Below are 6,380 nucleotides of genomic sequence, written 5' to 3'. Positions count from 1 at the left end.
TAAAAGCAAAGTAAAAAGTAAAGGAAATAACTAAGTGTTGGAAGATTAATATGATGAAGATAGACCCGGGGGCCATAGGTTTCACTAGTGGCTTCTCTCAAGAGCATAAGTATTTTACGGTGGGTGAACAAATTACTGTTGAGCAATTGACAGAATTGAGCATAGTTATGAGAATATCTAGGTATAATCATGTATATAGGCATCACGTCCGAGACAAGTAGACCGACTCCTGCCTGCATCTACTACTATTACTCCACTCATCGACCGCTATCCAGCATGCATCTAGAGTATTAAGTTAAAAACAGAGTAACGCCTTAAGCAAGATGACATGATGTAGAGGGATAGACTCATGCAATATGAAGAAAACCCCATCTTGTTATCCTCGATGGCAACAATACAATACGTGCCTTGCTGCCCTTACTGTCACCGGGAAAGGACACCGCAAGATTGAACCCAAAGCTAAGCACTTCTCCCATTGCAAGAAAGATCAATCTAGTAGGCCAACCCAAACTGATAATTCGAAGAGACTTGCAAAGATAACCAATCATACATAAAATAATTCAGAGAAGATTCAAATATTATTCATAGATAGACTTGATCATAAACCCACAATTCATCGGTCTCAACAAGCACACCGCAAAAAGAAGATTACATCGAATGGTTCTCCACAAGAGAGGGGGAGAACATTGTATTGAGATCCAAAAAGAGAGAAGAAGCCATCTAGCTACTAACTATGGACCCGTAGGTCTGAGGTAAACTACTCACACTTCATCGGAGGGGCTATGGTGTTGATGTGGAAGCCCTCCGTGATTGATGCCCCCTCCGACGGAGCTCCGGAACAGGCCCCAAGATGGGATCTCGTGGATACAGAAATTTGCGCAGGTGGAATTTGGTTTTTGGCTCCGTATCTGATCGTTTGGGGGTACGTGGATATATATAGGAGGAAGGAGTACGTCGGTGGAGCGAGGAAGGAGTACGTCGGTGGAGCAACATGGGGCCTACGAGGGTGGAGGGCGTGCCTGGTAGGGGTGGGCGCGCCCCCCTACCTTGTGGCCTCCTGTTTCCTTTCTTGACGTAGGGTCCAAGTCTCTCTGATCTTATTCGTTGAGAAAATCACGTTCTCGAAGGTTTCATTCTGTTTGGACTCCATTTGATATTCCTTTTCTTTGAAACCCTAAAACAGGCAAAAAACAACAATTCTGGGCTAGGCCTCCGGTTAATAGGTTAGTCCCAAAAATAATATAAAAGTGGATAATAAAGCCCAATAATGTCCAAAACAGTAGATAATATAGCATGGAGCAATCAAAAATTATAGATACGTTGGAGAAGTATCACACACCCACTTAGTTTCTTTTTGAGCTTTCATATACTTATAGCTCTAGTGCATCCGTTGCATGGCAATCCCTACTCACTCACATTGATATCTATTGATGGGCATCTCCATAGCCCGTTGATACGCCTAGTTGATGTGAGACTATCTTCTCCCTTTTGTCTCCTCCACAACCACCATTCTATTCCACCTAAAGTGCTATGTCCATGGCTCACACTCATGTATTGCGTGAAGATTGAAAAAGTTTGAGAATGTCAAAAGTATGAAATAATTGCTTGGCTTGTCATCGGGGTTGTGCATGATTTAAATACTTTGTGTGGTGAAGATAGAGCATAGCCAGACTATATGATTTTGTAGGGATAACTTTCTTTGGCCATGTTATTTTGAAGAGACACAATTGCTTAGTTAGTATGCTTGAAGTATTATTATTTCTATGTCAATATTAAACTTTTGTCTTGAATCTTTCGGATCTGAATATTCATACCACAATTAAGAAGAATTACATTGAAATTATGCCAAGTAGCATTCCACATCAAAAATTCTATTTTATCATTTACCTACTCGAGGACGAGCAGGAATTAAGCTTGGGATGCTTGATACGTCTCCAACGTGTCTATAATTTTTGATTGCTCCATGCTATATTATCTTCTGTTTTGGACATTATTAGGCTTTATTATTCACTTTTATATTATTTTTGGGACTAACCTATTAACCGGAGGCCCAACCCAGAATTGTTGTTTTTTTGCCTATTTTAGGGTTTCAAAGAAAAGGAATATCAAATGGAGTCCAAACGAAATGAAACCTTCGGGAATGTGATTTTCGGAGCGAACAAGATCTAGGAGACTTGGACCCTACATCAAGCAACCGATAGGGAAGCCACAAGGTAGGGGGTGCCTACCCCCCAGGCGCGCCCTCCACCCTCGTGGCCCCCCCTGTTGCTCCACCGACGTACTCCTTCCTCCTATATATACCTACGTACCCCCAAATGATCAGATACGGAGCCAAAACCCTAATTCCATCGCCGTAACTTTCTGTATCCACGAGATCCCATCTTGGGGCCTCTTCCGGAGCTCCGCGGAGGGGGCATCGATCACGGAGGGCTTCTACATCAACACCATAGCCTCTTCGATGAAGTGTGGGTAGTTTACCTCAGACCTTCGGGTCCATAGTTATTAGCTAGATGACTTCTTCTCTCTTTTTGGATCTCAATACAAAGTTCCCCCCTCTCTTGTGGAGATCTATTCGATGTAATCTTCTTTTGCGGTGTGTTTGTTGAGCCCGATGAATTCTGGGTGTACGATCAAGTTTATCTATGAACAATATTTGAATCTTCTCTGAATTCTTTTATGTATGATTGGTTATCTTTCCAAGTCTCCTCGAATTATCAGTTTGGTTTGGCCTACTGGATTGATCTTTCTTGCAATGGGAGAAGTGCTTAGCTTTGGGTTCAATCTTGAGGTGTCCTTTCCCAGTGACAGTAGGGGCAGCAAGGCACGTATTGTATTGTTGCCATCGAGGATAACAAGATGGGGTTTTCATCATATTGCATGAGTTTATCCCTCTACATCATGTCATCTTGCTTAAAGCGTTACTCTGTTCTTATGAGCTTAATACTCTAGATGCATGCTGGATAGCGGTCGATGTGTGGAGTAATAGTAGTAGATGCAGGCAGGAGTCGGTCTACTTGTCTTAGACGTGATGCCTATATACATGATCATACCTAGATATTCTCATAACTATGCTCAATTCTGTCAATTGCTCAACAGTAATTTGTTCACCCACCGTAAAATACTTATGCTCTTGAGAGAAGCCACTAGTGAAACCTATGGCCCCTGGGTCTATCTTCATCATATTAATCTTCCAACACTTAGTTATTTCCTTTACTTTTTACTTTGCTTTTATTTTACTTTGCATCTTTATCATAAAAATACCAAAAATATTATCTGATCATATCTATCAGATCTCACTCTCGTAAGTGACCGTGTAGGGATTGACAACCCCTTATCGCGTTGGTTGCGAGGATTTATTTGTTTTGTGTAGGTGCGAGGGACTCACGCGTAGCCTCCTACTGGATTGATACCTTGGTTCTCAAAAACTGAGGGAAATACTTACGCTACTTTGCTGCACCACCCTTTCCTTTTAAAGGGAAAACCAATGCAAGTGCTCAAGAGGTAGCAAATATGTAGGAGCCAATATGAGCATCCAGGTTCCGCTATTGGTTATTGACCGGAGAGATGTCTCGGTCATGTCTACATTGTTTTCGAGCCTGTAGGGTCCGCACGCTTAACGTTTGATGACGAAATTGTATTATATGAGTTATGTGATTTAGTGACCGAATGTTGTTCGGAGTCCCGGATGAGATCACAGACATGACGAGGAGTATCAAAACGGTCGAGAGGAAAAGATTGATATATAGGACGATAGTATTCGGACACCGAAAGTGTTCCGGAGGGTACTGGGTACATATGGGGTCACCGGAAGGGGTTCCGGGCAACCCCGGTAAAAGACGTGGGCCTAATGGGCCAACAGGAGAAAAGCACCAGCCTCCAAGGGCTGGTGCACACCCCATATGGGTCGAACCAGAGGAGAAGGAAGGAGGGGAAGGGAGAAGGAAAGGGGAGGGTTTCGGCTTCCCCCTTCCTTCCCTCCTCCCTCCTCTTTCCTTCCCCCTCCGGCAGATAAGGAGGGGGGCATAGGAAGGCCCCAAGTAGGATTCGGCCTACTTGGACGCCTCCTTGGATGCCTCCCCTCCCCCTCCCACCTATATATATGGGCGCCTAGAACACATAACATCAATTCTTAGCCGTGTGCGGCGCCCCCCCTACACCGTTTACTCCCACGGTCATATCTTTGTAGTGCTTAGGTGAAGCCCTGCGCAGATCACTTCACCATCACCACGCCATCGTGCTAACGGAACTCATCTACTACCTCGACACCTTGCTGGATCAAGAAGGTGAGGGACGTCACCGAACTGAACGTGTGCAGAACTCATTGGTGCCGTACGTTCGGTACTCAATCGATGGAATGCGAAGAAAGTTCGACTACATCAACCGAGTTGTGAAACGCTTTCGCTTACGGCCTACGAGGGTACATAGACACAATCTCCCCCTCGTTGCTATGCATCTCCATGTATAGATCATTGCATGTGCGTAGAATTTTTTTTTGTTTTTCATGCAACGATTCTCAACACAAAAGGCCAGCGGAGGCGAAGGTTGTGCTTGTGGAAATGGACATGTACGCGACAGAAGCGGTGCAGGGCAAAGTCTAGGACGTGAGGTCCTGCTACCATCACCGACCGTGTAGATGCTTCCCTGGCCGGAGCATTACAAGGCTACATACTTCTACACTACCACACAGCTCAGTAGGCAGTCCCTGGCATCCGCCGTGGTTCAAGTTCCTTACTACGTGGACGTCAACGCGGCGCCGCTGCTTTTCTCGAAGTGTGCATTGCTGCAGCTTGTTCAGACACAGATGCCGAGACTAGAGCAGCTGGGTGCTCGCACACTGTTCGTTGGTATGCCTAAAGCGAGCGAGCTAAGTTACGACGACACGGACAGGGAGTTGTTTGACATGATCCGCACTGGAGCTGGGAGAGGAGGTTGCTGCAAGGACGGTGAGGTCGATGACTCAGAGCCCATCCAGTCCGACTCGTATGCCCAGCCGGGCTACACCCAGACCGACACGTACACCCAGTCGGGCACGCAGTCGAGCTACATCCAGTCCGACACATACACCTAGCTAGGCACAAACATATAGCAGTAGGATTTGGCCACCGGATAGCAGGAGCAGGAGGAGGACGGCGAGGATGATGATTCAGATGAATTTGCTGCCGATCCAAAGAAGAAGGGTAGAGGAGAAAGCTTGAACATGTGGGAGGACAAGTTATCATGGATGCATGGTTGGCCACTAGCATCGATCTGATCCATGGCACAGAGCAAAAGGGCTCATCATTTGGGCTAACATTCACTCTTGGTTCCATGAACACTAGCATTTCGAACCCTACTCCGACGGTCTCATCCACAACCGTGGCGCAAAATCTCTCAACCATCGATGGTACATCATCCAAGAGGTCGTCACAAAGTATTGCGGTCACTTGAGGCAACTCATCACACATTGGACAAGTGATGTGCAAATCTCTGAGCAAGTAAGTGTGTTCATCATTTGGCCGGGTATGCATTGTTGTCTAGAACATTTGGCCGGATATGCACATTGTTGGCCAGATATGCATCATTGTATTGGTCATTTATAGTCATTGACAACGTTTTATTTTGTAAGTTGGAGAAAAGAGTTTCATTATCATGCATTGTTGGTTGAAATTGAACAGACAACCCATGTGGATCCAACAAAAGAACCGCCCAAAAAGGTTAGAACAGGATTCTGGGGATAGAAGTGGGAGGAGAAGAAGGCGAAGCGAGAAGGGTCAACAGCCAAGTTGACAGAGAGATTTGAGGACACCTTGGCGAAGGAGGAGGAGGCATACTTCAAGCACTCCGACGTCAAGGAGGAAAAAAGGTCGAGAGATTTAACATGCTAATGGCGTCGACCGAGAAAAAGATCAAGCTCGTAGAGAGGAAGGCCTTGCTCGAAGAGAAGAAGGTTGAGATTGCAACCGCTTCAGAGGACACGATGATGTTGACCATGACGATGGAGGATTTAAATGGCGACAGAAGGATGATCGTGCAAGCCGTCCATTTCAAGATGTTGAAGCACTAGAAGGAAGAGTTGGAAGCAGAGAAGGAGGCAGCCGAGGCGGAGGCGAAGACAGATTGAGCATGGAGTCTCAGATTGTCGGTCCAGCAGGGCAGAAAATACAATTTTTCGCACAGACTACCGGGCTTATATTCTTTTGTGATCAGGCATGTAAAAACTATGGATAGTGGCCCCTTTTTGGTTGTGACCGGGGCTGATGTGATCCGTCGCACATGTTGTGATCGGACGGATTTGAGTTTCAAATTGCCCATACTAATAGACATTTAGGGGATAATTTTGGATGGTTGGCTCACGTACCAATGTCCTCGGACTGGCCCTCGCCGGTCCATTGACAGATGCG

Source organism: Triticum dicoccoides, chromosome 3A (assembly GCF_002162155.2).
Source record: "Triticum dicoccoides isolate Atlit2015 ecotype Zavitan chromosome 3A, WEW_v2.0, whole genome shotgun sequence".
NCBI lineage: Eukaryota > Viridiplantae > Streptophyta > Magnoliopsida > Poales > Poaceae > Triticum > Triticum dicoccoides.
This window is presented reverse-complemented; position numbering follows the sequence as displayed.